The following is a 15,773-nucleotide window of genomic DNA, read 5'->3' as shown; positions in this document are numbered from 1 at the left end:
CATAGGAGATGCAGTTTCCATCCCTGGATCAGGATGAGGAAATAACAACCCACTCCAGTATTTTTGCCTGAGAAATTCCATGGACAGAGGACCATGGCGGGCTACAGTCCAAAGGGTCACAGAGTCAGACACGACTAAGAGGCTAGCCACGACACAACACAACAGCAACTACACAGGACACAGGGTCTTGAGCATGCTAGATTAAACATTTCTTTAATTAATGATCTTATTACCATTAGGCTCAATTACCTACTTCATTATCATTAGATGATATTCTGTATTGCAATTAAATTAGGACAATTCTTTCATTTATTAATTGATTTTCTGTCACAACTTAGAGACTTTGGGGTCATTTTTCTTTGAGAAATAATGAATGTAGTTGTTGCTGTATTTAGCTTTATAGATTCTTGACTTTATAGCTTTTGGATTCTTGACTTTATTTGATGAAATCTGACACATCTTTTTATGGGCAAAGTCGTTTTTTCAGTTTGAAAAACCTGATTTTTAAAAATCAGCATCTCTTAGTCGAGACAGGTTTTATAAATTAATTATGGTACAAGTAATCTATCTTAATGTACTTCATCTGTTTAAAATTATAATTTCAAGTCCCGTAAATTGGATATGAAACCATAGCACGATAAACTCTTGACCTTAGAAGAACATTTGAAAGGATCACTTAGCCCCAAAGGCATTGTGTTTCTCTTCAGTGAGGAGTCCATTTCTGTTCACACCCAGTCTGGAACTTACTCTTCTCACTCAAGTTCAAATGAGATAAAATCCTCCTCTCCTTACAATAAGCGTGAGACTGGAGACCACACAGGGGCAGGCTGCTGAGTGTACAGATGAGAGTCCAGCTCTAGTCATGTTGAAAGAAGCCAGTTTGGGGGGAACTAGCGTTAGTGGAGAAGGAAATGGCAACCCACTCCAGTGTTCTTGCCTGGAGAATCCCAGGGACGGGGGAGCCTGGTGGGCTGCTGTCTATGGGGTCACACAGAGTCAGACATGCCTGAAATGACTTAGCAGCAGCAGCAGTGTTAGTGGCAGACACTTTGTGGTGTATTGAAGATAACCAATCTCCTCAGAAATACTGACGATTATAGTGAACTTTGAGCAATTTCAGATCAAAAGTATAATATTCTTCAAGGAAGACTTTGGCACAGGAAAATGGTTTCTCGACACAAATCACACTTTCTGGGTTCCCTTGCAGCTTGGTATGTTTACATGACTAATTTCTGGTTAAGAAGATATGATTAGAAGGCATGTGTGCAACTTTGAGTTTCTGTTCTTTATTTTATTTTTTTACTTTTTGGCTGCAACCCCGCGGCATGTGGAATCTTAATTTTCCAGCCAGGGATGGAACCTGAACTCTGTGCATGGAAAGGCAGAGTCTTAACCACTGGACCATCAGGGAAGTCCATTGAGTTTCTGTTCTTCAAAGGAATGGGGATTCCCTCCTCTTCCCTCTGTCTTTCCACTGACTGGAATGTGGGTGTTGCAGATGAAGACAAATATAAGAATGACTAGATACCTTGATGATTCTACAGAGTTGAGTTACCATACCTGCTCAGACTTTCACGTGAGAGAGGAATGAACCATCAGCTTTAAGTCACTGTTACTTTGTGTCTCTCACGCAAAGTCCCTGTGTGCTAAGTTGCTTCAGTCAAGTCCAACTCTCTGTGACCCTCTGGACTGTAGCCTGCCAGGCTCCTTTCTCCATGGGATTTTCCAGGCAAGAATACTAGAGTGGTTGCTGTGCCTGCCTCCAGGGGATCTTCCTAACCCAGGGATGGAAACTGTGTCTCTTACATCTCCTGCATTGGCAGGTGGATTCTTTACCACTAGCACCACCGGGGAAGCCTCCTATCACACGCAGTTAGTATCATATCCTAATTCACTATCCCCTCAACCTCTAGGTCAACTGGGTTAAATTAAATACAGTTCCCTGAAGTGTCAAGTGTAGTTTTAAAATTTCTTCTTACCTTTACCTGAACCTGAACTGCATTTACAGATACATTTTCCCTGTGAGCCAAGTAAACTCCTTCTCATTTTTCAAGATTCTCTTTAAATATTGCTCTCTCTCTAGCAAATCTTCTTTGATATGTTTATGTAAAGGTGATAATCCTTTTATGATTGCCTTTGATAGACTTTGTACATAATTAAAATAATAATATACATACTTTATTGAGTGTCTACTATGTGTCACATACTTTAAATGGGCTCTACATAAAATAGCTCATTTATTCTCTCAATAGTGTTATGCGGTGTGTATATTCCAACTCATTTTATAGATGAGAAAATCTAGGCTTAGACAGAGAGGCTAGGTAATTTAATTTGTCCAGTTCACAATGTTAGAGTAAGCAGTAGAGCTGGAATTCAAAACCAGATCATTCTGGTCCCAATTCCATGTTCTATCCACTCTGCTTTCGTTATAGCCCCTCTTCTATGGCATCACATTTGTTTGTTTACCTGTACATCTCATCCAATTATACCCTGGATTCCTCATATCTAACTCATTGTGGGGGCTCAATATACACAAGTTAAATAACTGAGCTACCACCAACTTTATTCACTGGTTGTCTTCCAAAGTGTTGCTATAAACTCTAGGAATAGGACCACACCAGAGGGTCAGGGCCAAGGAGAGTCACTGTTGCCTACTCTGGTTTCTCCTTGGATCATATATCTGCAATTGATCTGATGCTCCATGTCCTGGGCTAGCTTTGGTTACTGTTAGGATTTTAGTCTTCTAGGACTACCATTGGAGAAGGAAATGGCAACCCACTCCAGTGTTCTTGCCTGGAGAATCCTGTGGACAGAGGAGCCTGGTGGGCTGCTGTCCATGGGGTCACACAGAGTCGGTCACGACTGAAGCGACTTAGCATGCAGGCATGCATTGGAGAAGGCAATGGCAACCCACTCCAGTGGTCTTGCCTGGAGAATCCCAGTGATGGCGGAGCCTGGTGGGCTGCCGTCTGTGGGGTCACACAGAGTCGGACACGACTGAAGCGACTTAGCAGCAGAAGCAGCAGCAGGAGCAGGACTACCATAACAAAATACCACAGATTGGGTGGATTAAACAACAGAAATGAATTCACTATGAGTTATAGAGACTGAGAGCCCAAGATTAGGGAGTTGTCAGGGTTAGTTTCTGTTGAGACCTCTCTTCCTAGCATGTAAATGGCTGCATTCTTGTTGTCTTTATACGCCTTTTCTCTGTACCTTGGAATTCTGGTGTCTGTCTCTCTTTTCTTATGAGGACACCAGTCCCACCAAATTGAGGCATTCACCCATACGACTTTATCATTGAAATACATTTTTAGGCTCAAGATAAAACTACTCCCAGCTGGGGTGCCAAGTCAGCACATCACAACTTAGAAAACTTTTTGTCCCGGTAAATGCTCTGCTTGAGCAGAAGCATAGTATATGCGGTTAGCTAATCCCCAAATGCCAAGCCAACTCTGGATTCTATAGATTACTTATTTCCTCTTTTCTTATTCATTTCCTATTTTTCTCTTCCCTGTTCCTTGTTTTTTATCCTATAAAACTTTCTTGTCTTCTGCTCCATTTTGCAGTTCTCTGGACCCTTGGGAATGGAGACTGCCTGCTTCATGAAATGTTGAAGTTTGTTTTATTACCTAAATGATCTTTGATCATTTTTAACACTACAAAAAGAGTTTTTCTGCTCCAATGTTTTCCACATACACTGAGTATGTCATGAGGATGTGAAGTGTGCTAACTCATCCAGCCTAATCCTCAGGTCCCTAATCTTTAAAATGGGGATAATAATAACAATCTCACTTATCTCACAATGAGATTTTTTTTCTCTTCCTTTTCTTAGTATTAAATGCAACAACATTCAGAAAGTGTTTTACCAACTGAAACTGCTATGTCTGTAATGTCTTTTTCCCAATTGCCTCATAAATATTGACTCATTTTTTTTTTAAGACTCAGACTAAATATCACCTCCACTGTGGGCTAATATTTTTCTTTATCATAACTATTGACTTGTGGATGATGGATGAGTGAGGTTTTTACACCCCAGGGTCCAAGACCAATGCAGAGAATATAAAAAAAAGCATGGGAAATTTGCTGGTGATTTGTATGTAACCAGCACTTGCTTCTCTAACTTGGAACAACATGGTCCTATGTGTGTTCAGACACAGAACAGGCTTCCTGTCCCTTCCTTCCTTCCTTCTTTCTCCCCTTTTTATCAATGTGCTATGGAAACAGCAAAAGATTTGATCAGGGTTTAAACCTTGATTCTCTAACTACCTACATAGTTGACCTTGGACAGCTCATTTCATGTCTATGAGCCTCAGTGTTCTAAGAGTTGATTTGATACTTCAGATCTGGTTGCTACATCTGTGTGGGCGTGAAGTGAAGGAGCTGTGGGTGCATGGGAGGGGAGAGAGGGGTGGTGGAGAGGGAGAAGGAAGAGTATTGAGAATTGTGAGGACAAGTGACATTTGTGTCAATCTTTGTGTTTTAATTGCCACATATGTTTCCAAATTGGAATTTAGCTCTAAAATCAATGTTTTTTATGTTAATTTTCCACTAGGTAAAGTCAGGCTTGTGTTATCTTTTACAAGTGGTGTTTTTTTTTAAATTAATTAATTTATTTGTCTGTGTTGGATCATAGTTGCGGCATGCAGAAGTCCCTTTCATTGGGAATGCAGAGCCTTAGCCACTGGGCCACTGGGGAAGTCCTACAAGTGCTGCTCTTTCTGTTTTGAGGAGACAGACCTCACAGTTGATGCAGAGACTTCTGGGAACTAGAAGGGGAAGCAGGAGGCCTGTCTGGTAAAGCAGATTGTTAGGTTGTGGGTGCCCGTCAAGCATGTGTGTGTTGGATGTTGATTATTGTGTTGACCTGGTCTAAGGTGAATTTTCCAAGAAGGAAAAAATTTTATTTGGAGCACTTGTTCTGAATAAAATAAATTAACTGTCTCTGATTGGCTTCAGTTTGCAGATCTCTGAGGAATTTGAAAAGGGTGTGGCAATTAAGCAATAGTGGAACTCCACATACTGAATAAACTAAGAATTTTGAGGCTTGCACAAGTTCTGAATATGGTCCAGACTTTTTTAGTAAACATCTATTACATTTCTCAAAACTGAAATGGTTTAAGGAAAGAAAAAAAAAAAAGGAAACACGTAATGAGAATGAACTAGTTTATGAAAGGATCAGTTCAGTTCAGTTCAGTTCAGTCACTCAGTTGTGTCTAACTCCTTGCAACCCCATGGACCGCAGCATGCCAGGCCTCCCTGTCCATCACCAGATCCCAGAGTTTCCTCAAACCCGTGTCCATTGTGTCCGTGATGAAAGGATAGAAAAGGTTTCTATTCTAAGACTTTTAATAAATGTTCTTTTACTCAAGGATAATCTGTAATGCTCAGTAGTGACTTCAGTTCAGTTCAGTCACTCAGTCGTGTCTGACTCTTTGCAACCCCATGGACTGCTGCATACCAGGCTTCCATGTCCATCACCAACTTAGAGGCTTATTATCCCTACCTTACCCTGCTGTGGAATATAGATTCATTCTTTTTGTTAGAGTGGTATTTTGTTCAATGGACAATTTTTTATCCATATCCATATCCAGTGATAGATTTAAAATGTGGGTAATGTAGAAGTGGTTTGAGAGACTCCAGGGCCATGAATTGACAGGAAGCTAAGGGCAAAGTGCTGCAGTCATGACTGGGTCGCAAATTGCATCTGGAAAGGGTGTAAAGATTCAAAGCAGACTTATTGGATTTGACAGCCTATTCTTGTCCCTCAGCCCAGCCTTGATAATGCTGCTCTGCCTGCTAGTGCTGTCATGAGGATTCAAGAATTGCATGCCATTTGTAACATTGGTACACTGCAGGTATTTTTCAAATATCAGTCCCCTTGTCCTTAACTTCAAGTGCCAACACCTCGCCTTTGTCAAGATTATTTCCATCTTTAAGATATATGCATGTGTCTGTGTGTGTGTATACACACATTTGTGAGATAGGAGTGTTTGTAATAAAATGCACGTGTTGGTGCATTGATCAATCAATCAGTCTTGAGCAAGATGTTCAGCTCTGGATCATTTAGTTTTCATTTATTTATGGGACAATCAGTTTCTATTTTTTATAGTACTTTGGGCATAGATATAACAGGAAACCTAAAAATTGAGGATTAGGGAAAGAAATATACATAAAATGGAATCTGTGGTACCATGTTCAATATATAAAGGGGTAGGCTGAGGGCCTTTTCATGGGGTTCAAAGAGAAGTAGAAAGTGGCTGATGTGAAAAGCCTCTTCATTGGAGAATTCAGAATAAGCTGAGTGTTGCAGGACAAGAACCTCAACAGGCTGCTGGGAGATGAAAGTTTCATCATAAAGACCCTAAACTTGGAGGCCAGAGTCTTACTGATGTGACAAGGTGTTTGATTTGAAGGACAAACTTTCTAGGGAAATGGTAATAAGGCAAGCTTCCTCTGGGTCAGTGGGGTGACCTAGCAACCAATAATGATGATGTATATTTAATCTCTGAAAGACCTTTAACCGTATCTGCCCAATAGTCTAGACCTGATCATTCTGAGGTGATGTGTTGACTGATATTCTCTTTGAGGAGAACTTTGAACTATAGTCAAACTAGAAAGAAAATTAATTAATAGTTGAAGAAAAGAAGGGCAGATAATGAACCCTGGTTTAGGTGTTGAGTAGTTAAATGTACGGTACATATAGGCCAGAAATTTATACTGGAGAGAGAATTAGAAGTTGAACCTTTCCAGAGAAACTTTCAATAAAGACTCTTGCTTCTGTCTTTGTTTCTTGTAGGCAACTATGTCAGTTCCCCTGTTTACTGAGTGGAAAAAATAGTGCATGAGCTGACAGAATGACAGCTGAGGTTTATAAAACACAAAATATCACATACATTTCCCTAGTGTTTGCCAGCACACTAATGTACACTCCAGCTCAGAGTTCTGTCAGAAGTCTGTCAGTCTTGCTAAACCAAGGAAAGAGGCTTTGCTTACTCTTATTCTCTGTTCTCCATGTTGCACAGTGCAAAACCAAAACCAAATAAAACACAACAAACATAAGCAAAATCCTACAGCAGACAACACACAGTTTACCTCCATGAAGACTGAACTTTACAGAAGCAAACTCATGAAATAATGAGCGTCTGAGTAGCTGTCACTGTGAGGTGGTTCTCATTTTTAAGTCTGACTCAGACAGGTTGTTCAACTGGAGAAGTTTACTAAGCTCAGGGATATGGTTTTGAGGACATAATTATGGGTCATGATTACCTGAGGGCCTTCAATATACCTGAGGATATAGGAAGCAATTCAAGTCAGGGCTGTGAGCAACAACCTTTGCTACTGGACTCACTGTGACCTTTGTCTGAGAAGTTCTTCCCAAAGGAAACTTCCTCACATGATTCTCTCCACTTCAACTCTTTTTGAACCAGGAAGAAGGCCAAATGTGTATGCAATTCTTGAATGTTTCCTTTGAAATTTCATTTGGTGGTTTCTCTCATAACTCAATTTTATATCTGATATATTTTGTACCTTGGGTGTTTTATTTGCAACTTCTAATTTAAGGTTCTGCTGTGTGGGAATTGAGAGAGATTTGGGGATTCTTCTTTTCTTCTTCATGCTTATCTGTATCTTCTTAGTTTTCCATAATAACCACATGTTATTTTTAAAATGGCTTCCCTGGTGGCTCAGATGGTCAAGAGTCTGCCTGCAACACAGGAGACATGGGTTCGATTCCTGGGTTGGGAAGATCTCCTGGGGGAGGGCATGGCAACCCACTCCTGTGTACTTGTCTGAAGAATCCCATGGACAGAGGAGGCTGGTGGGCTACAGTCCATGGGTTTGCAAGAGTTGGACATGACTGAGAGACTAAGTGCACACGGCCCACATTTTTAAAATGAGGAACATTCATATGAAAGTGTCACTTAATTTGCCTGTCTTTTTACCTCTAAAATGCTCAATGATACTTGGACAAATGTGTAATTGACACTACTCATGTACAGAAATATTGTGTGCATAAACAAGGCAAAACAGAAATTCTATGGCAAGTAACTGTCCTCGTACCCTATTAGGTGACACAGTGTGACCAATCGTCCTGTTTCTGGTGGAGTTAACACTGATCACTTTTTCAGGATGGATCTGCCTGGTTTTCCTATTATAGTATTGCTTTTTTCATTTTAATTAATTAATATTTCTGGGGTGACACTTTGAGATCAGGTAAAACCTTACTCCTTATCCCACCTTTCCCTATCAATTTTAGCATCTATCGATAAGATATATTATTACCATGATGACCGCCAAATTGTGATTTTTCTCATTTCATCATTCATTCTACACTTACTAGTCAGCATTCTTTGTAAGGAAGAACTTTCTTTTCTTCCATTTATTTATTCATATATTTACTTATATCCATGGTCTCTTGAATCCTTATTTTATCAAATGGGTTATAATTTGTCACTTTGATTACTTATTTTGATACTCAAGTTGTTCTGGATTTGGTTGATAAGAGCCCCTTCAAGCTGATTACTGAGATTGTTTGACATGTCCCTATCACTTTTTCAGACAAGTTCTAGGCTCATCTTGTTATTTCTCTATTTAAGTCCTGGAATTAGGTATTTTTCCCAAGTACCTTGGTTCCATTTAGTGTAGAGTGATATTTAGAAGCCAAAGATCTGGGTGATAAGTATGCCTATTGCTGCTGAGATAGTGATGCCCCACACCCTTTCAGTGAACAGAATTATAAAAAATATATATGTATCACTCATTTGTATCCATATTTATTTCTATGTCTATCTACATATATGGAAAACATGAGTTCACAGTCAAGTCTCCTATTCCATTTTGGCACCACAAGATACACTCTAGCTTCTCTCCTGGCTGCGTTGTACCTTTTTTTTGTTCTGGCATTGAGAAATATTGCTGTCACTACCCTCATTATGTTTATTTAGTCAATCCGAATATCAGTAATCTCTTGACCTTTCTAAGTTTCTACACCATTTGGGCACCCTCCTTGCATGGGTCCTGACTCATTCAGGCACCCTCCTTACTTGGATTCTGACATATACTGGAGTGCTTTCTTGTCCTCTGGGACCTTATGTTGAGTCATTGCCACCACTGGACTGTCATTAAGGAAGCAAATAAAGACATGAGAAAAGAAAGAAGGAAGAAAGGAATCAATCTGAAGAAATACTTTCAGTGCTAATGATATTTTTAAAAAGGCCATTTACATAGTCAATGTCTTTTTGAAAACTCAAGCTATAAATCACATTGTTTTATAGCCACTACTATAGAATCATTGCATGGAGGCCTGAAGGAAAATTTAAAGAGTTTCTAATCACATTCTCTCATTTATTTAACATATATGCAATAGATATCCAGAGAACATAAGTTGGTTGCAAAGGCCCTGTAACTGATCAGAAGTTGTAGTCTGAACAAGAGTCAAGATATCTGAGACCCTGGAAGGTTCTGTCTTCACTGGATCATTCTCGTGCATTAGAAAATGGTTTATTTTTTAAAGGATCAAATTTAATATCCATATTAAAATGGGGATTTGTTATTTTTGCTTCTGCAGTGTACTGTTTCTTCCTTTTGGGAGAAACCCCATTGTCACTATTAGTTCACTCTCAGCCATCATCAAGTGTGGGGTTAGCTCTGCTGTCTAGCTCCAGGAGTGGTCATGGACTTAGGCCTGGCTATTGAGAATCATGGGGCATTTGTGGAGCCATCAGGAAGGAAATTCTCTCTGCTGGGACTGTAAATAAGAGGTAAGCTGGCACTGCTGTGTGTAAAGACAGCCAAAAGATGGGCCTGGTTGCAGTTTAGGAAAAGCCTGCCTATTAATGTGGCCAAGACATGAAGAGTTGCCTGATGACATTCTTAAGCCCTGGATTTTTATGCTTAAAATCATGTTGCATCCTTCTACTTCACTGTTGTGTGGTCTAGTAAATTCTTCTGTTTGCCTAAGGCAATTTGAATTGGGCTTCTCTTACTTGAAACCAAAGAGTAATATGTTCCCCTTAAAATCTTAACCTTTAAGTCTTTGAAACAGTAAAAGCATAGCTAAATTTATTGCCTGTTAAATTGATGTCAGGTGTTTCTTCCTTACTACTTTGATATAGGGGAAAAGAATGAGAAATATTTGTTGAGTGCTCTCTCAGGGAGAAAAACCAAACTCCTTTACTTAATTAAATAACCCTAATTTCATCTATGTGAAGTTCCAAAATGGTGAAGATGCTTACTTAACAGCATAGATCACTGGTGTAAATCACATCATTTTTCAACAGAGTTATATCTTTGCTTTTAATAGCTAACCTCTCTAGACAGATGATCCTATTGTGAAACAATGGTGGTTCTTTGACCTCAGTTCAAAAATAGAAACATTCTTAAGAGGAATGGTTGATGGATTGCTCAATTTTCAGAATGTTCATCCTCCTTAAAGTTGTTCCAAACTAGGTAGATGCAAACATGGGTAGGATATGAATGGTGGAGTGACACATATAAAACCAGTTATACTTAATAAGGTTGCTTATTAATAGAAAGTGCTAGTTGCTCAGTCATGTCTGACTCTTTGTGACTCCATGGACTATAGCCTGCCAGGTTCCTCTGTCCGTGGAATTCTCCAGGCAAGAATACTGGAGTGGGTTGCCATTCCCTTCTCCAGGGGATCGAGCCCAGGTCTCCTGCATTGTATGCAGATTCTTTACTGACTGAGCCACCGAGGAAGCCCTATTCTTTGAAGCTTGGGGCCTAAAAGAAAACAGGCAGCCAACTTATGAGATAGTTTTATAGACTATAGTATTTCTTCTAGTAAAAGAGCTTAAAGAATGCATGCTCATTTGTTAACATGATTTGAGGGGAAAACAGACAAAAAATTTACTATAATTATTGCTTAGTAACTCAATTATCAAATATAGATGAAGAAATTTTGATATACTTTAAGTAAAGTCATAATGATAATACATATTCAGCACTCAATGATATGTTAAACACTATTAATTAACTCATTTAATGCTCTCGATAATCTCACTGAGGAGAGCAAATTTTATTACTATAGTTAGAGGTTTAGAAATCAGAAACCTGTTATCTAAGATCACACAGTTTTAGGAGGTGGATTTCTTTTGAAGTTTAACTAACACTCAAGGTAAGTTCCTTTGATCGTCCAAACAGTATTAAATTTCATTACATTTCATGTGATAACAGTGATGATTAATTATATGTGTCAACTTTGTTAGGGCACTATACCCAGATATTTGGTCAAACACTTTTCTAAATGTTTCTGGGAAGGTGTTTTTTAGATGATACTAACACATAAATCAGTAGACTTTGAATAAAGAGTTGCAATTATTCGATAATAAAAGATACATGTATTAAAGGAGATTAATACTTTTGCTTGGTCTAGTAGAATGATTCAACATTCTGCCAAGTGGATCAATTAGTCTTAATAACACTCACTGAAGGAACTTGGGATAATCATGTAGGGAGTCCTTGCTTGCTTTCCAAGTTTTCATTAAGGGGGTCCCCCAAGTATAGTTACAAATTTGCATAGAGGAGCAAAAGTCCTCATAACATGAAAATGTTTACTAATGAATTTCTACTTAGATTAATCTCCACTTACACGTTCCTTCCTTTAACAGATTTTGAAGCCTGCAGATTGCCTTCTCTATTACCCTCTGACTGATTTTTGGATGCCAGGATAAAAGGCAAGTCAATTGCAAAGTGAAATTCCAAATCTTGCAAAAAGGTAGAATTACGTACATACTACTATATTCAATTTTTCCACTATAGAGTAGTGTAGACTGTTGTAGAAGTTTTCATATATTATTGAAAACATTGTTGAAGAACTTCTCAACCTTTTACTGCAAAAGGACATTAGGCATAGTTAAATCAGTTAGCAGTCGAAGACAAAGGAAATAGACCCAGATCACAGAATTTGGTTCCTTTTATTTTGATGAAAATTTTACATAAAATGAAAAGCATAAATTGCTGACATCAACAAATTATTTCATCTGTGTACCTCAAATCGCTATTGAAATATAGGTTTCTACCATCACACTAGGACCTTGTGGTTTTTTCCAGTTAATATTCATACCCATTGTCCCAGAGAAAACTACTGTATTCAATTTTTCCACTATAGAGTAGTGTAGCCTGTTGTAGAAGTTTTCATATATTATATATGTATTCATACAGTATGTGCTCTTTTGTGTAAAATGTCTTTCACTGAAGATATTCTTTGAAATTCACCCATGTTGTTTCATTTATCAGTAACTTATTCCTTTTTATTTTGGAGTTGTATTCTATTATGTAAACATCCCACAATTTATGATGGGTTGTCTGCAATATTTGACAATTATGAATAAAGTTGCGAGGAGAATTTATGTACAGATGTTTTTGTAATCATATATAGCTGTCTTCTTGTATCTCTGGACATTGGGTCTAGGAGCCCTGTGGATTCCAAAATCCATGGATTCTCAAGACCCTTAGGCACGATGGTGTACAACAGTCAGCCCTCTCCACCTGTAGGTCCCGCACCCATGGGCACAGAGGGCTGACTGTACTTTCATTTCTCTTGAGCAAATCCCTGGAAATGAAATTGATGGGTCATAGACGAGGTATGTTTTGCTTTACAAGAAACACATGGCTTTTTCCTTAAGTGCTCATACCATTCTCATTTAGCTTTTAAAAATAAGCATGCTTATTGCAATGTGGAGAGGATTGTAAGAGGTCAGGAACACAAGCTGGGAAACCATTATATTATCATAGCCGATAGCCAGAAACTAGGTGCAGGTTTTACCTAGAATTTCTGTAAAATATTTGTGTGATTTTTAATTGCTCGTAAGGCTGATATCTGACTCAGATGTGATAGCTAACTACAGGGCTAGTTTTAGCTGTGTACTTTGGAAATATGTGAGGAATTTAAAACTCAAGCACTACTTACGGGAAAGTCCTTCATTTTAGAGAAGGTAATACTTGTAAATCATGCAGTTAAGATATTCCTGTGAGCTTCTGTGCTATTTTCCAGGTGAGTGCTAAGGTGTCAAATAGATCTGTTCTTTTTTCCCATCACAAGGTTTATATATTTTTTCGTTTTTATTGTAAAATAAAATACAGATCCAGAAAAACCACACAAAAGAATTGTATAGCTCTGAATTATTATAAGCCAGATACTGTTTTAACTACTGCCTGCGCCAAAATATAAAGTTATGGCAACCACTCCGGAAGCTTCTCCAGGTGACCTGTCCCACACACCTGCCCCTCTCTCCAAAGGTAATCACTTGCCTCTCTTTTATTTTGTCACTTAAGTATGCATTATCATACTGTAGTTGATTTTGCCTATTAAAAACTGATGTCTTTTGTCTCTTTTAATCTACAGGTTTATCCTCCATTCTTGTTTCTGCCTTACAGTTTGTTGAAGAACCTAGGCTATTTCACTAAAGTGTCTTGCAGCCTGGACTTTTTTGATTGCATCCTCATGGTGAAGTTCAACATGTTTATCCTCCATATTTCCTGAACATTGGCAGCTGGATCCAGGAGCTTGGTCAGACTCAGATTTAGTTCAATGGACCCATTATATCTGACTGTATTTCTAATTTTTAGCAGACCTTGACACTAATTACCTCAAATCATTTGTTGTGGGTCACAAAAAGGCTGATGCTCTATCATTTGGTTTTCAATTATTAGCTCAAGTATTCTTATTGAGATGCTTCTTTCACCTATTGAGTTACCCAGTACCATGATTCAGAGAGGAACGACGATAAATTTTTTGATTTGTGCTCTTTACTCACCTGTTTTTAAGTAAAATATTGGAATTGGTTCCATAACATCCTCTGAAGTTGAGTGATTAGTTTTACAAATGTGTAGTGGGAGGGAATTTGCAAAAGATTTTGAAAAATTCTCTTACCTGGAATGCTAGCAATTGTGCTAGTATTCAAAAGGAATGGCTGCTTTGTCAAATTTTATATTGTGTGATTTAATTGTGTGTTTGTGTGTATGTGTATGCATGTGTGATGGGAGAAATAAACTGGCACAATAAACATGTTGGTGAATAACTGTATTTTGGCTAATACACCTAGCACTTCTCATGTTCTACACAGTACATTTTCTGTAAAACAAAAAAAATTACCACGGTATGTCTGTACTATGACATGATACACATTAAGTCACTACCCGTTGGAAATTTCTGCATTTATATAAAAAATTTTGAGTAGCCATTTTACTTACTTCACACATTCTTTCTTACAGAGTATTATATTGTAGGATAAAAGAAAGTTGAAATCATAGCGCTACCTGATTAAGAGTTAATATGTGAGGCTCTAACGTTGATCTGACTCACATCATCTTACTTTATTTCTTTTATGTAAGAAGTAGAATAATTTCACCTTCAAAAATGAAAAAACGTACCATGCTTCCATGCAAAGGCTGTCCTTTGGTGGCCAGACATTCTAGGACATGGGGTCATGGCCGTTATCTGGGCACCGTGGCTGTAGCTCCCATCCAGACTGGGTGACTCCTTTACAGCCAGCACATCTCTGTTCCGTGTCTTTAAAGAGGGACAACCATAAGGCATCTTTGTTTACACTCCATTGGCAAAAAGGGAGTTAAGTAAATTCAGCATGTATTTTTTTTCAAGCCTCAGCTACAATTGGGAACACACGTAAGTCTGGAAAATCCTTTCCCCAGGACCTTTTCAACTGATGTTCTCTCTTTAGGCTAGCTGATAGCTTTGTTGAGATTTAGAATCATTATTCTATATGTGATATGCAAGAATTAAAAGATTCCATGGAATCTCCAGTGGCTCCCTGGCCCAGTTTTAGACTTCATGTCTCAGACATCTCTCAATCTCTCCCTTATAAAGACTTCTGGTAGTAACTTGCATACTTATCTGCATTTCAAGGAAGGGAACCTTAAAAAATATTTTTCAAATTCCCCTCCACCTTAAAAAATAGGACTAGTCTTAGCAACACCACTAAGTACTTTCTGTAAATAATCTATGTATCATGTATCAAAGTTCAACACTGAAATTCTTGGTCTTTTTAGAGCTAAAATGGTTCTGTCTCTAATTCTGGCTTTGTTTTGATCATATGTTATTTACTTTGTAAGTGACGTCATTATAGTTAATGAAGTTAAGTTGTAAACTGCTGAGATAAAAAAAGCGCAATTGCCATTTAATGTGGAAGAATAATTAACATCGCCATTATGAACCATGGCCGCCATAGACTACTGATTAGGATGAGCTGATCTTAGCCAGTTTCTATTGCCTGAGTTCTGAATCCAAAAAAATAGTTTTTTTTACTGGTTGAATGAGTTATTTACTGCTGAAGCTGCCATCTGTAAATAGGTTAATTGACTCAACTTAACCAGCAATCAATCTGTGCTAACTGTGATCAATCTGTGCTACCCAAGGAGGTGCGCAGGTGACCAAAACATGCTCCCCACCTGAGGAATGTATATCCTAAAGCAGTGTTCTCCAAAGCGTAGGCTGTAGGCGAGTGTCAGCCCTCAAACTGTTTCTTACCCAGCCTATTATGAAATAAATACAGCAATTGAGAAAAGATGGTTAAGATAAGAAGATAGGAATGTAACAGCATAATTTTATGTGTGTTAATATCTTTCTGCTAATTATCTCTTTTTATTATATTTTTTAAAGTGTTGGAAATTGAAAAATATTGGTTTTATGCAACTGATAGTTTCAGAAGCACTTGTTAAAGGTGTAAGTCAAACATGTTAGTTCCACTTTTTGGTGATGAACACCATAAAACTGCCTTTATACTTTTCATATA

This window comes from Odocoileus virginianus, chromosome 21 (assembly GCF_023699985.2).
Source record: "Odocoileus virginianus isolate 20LAN1187 ecotype Illinois chromosome 21, Ovbor_1.2, whole genome shotgun sequence".
In the NCBI taxonomy this organism is placed as follows: Eukaryota; Metazoa; Chordata; class Mammalia; order Artiodactyla; family Cervidae; genus Odocoileus; species Odocoileus virginianus.
Note: the sequence above shows the minus strand (reverse complement) of the source record.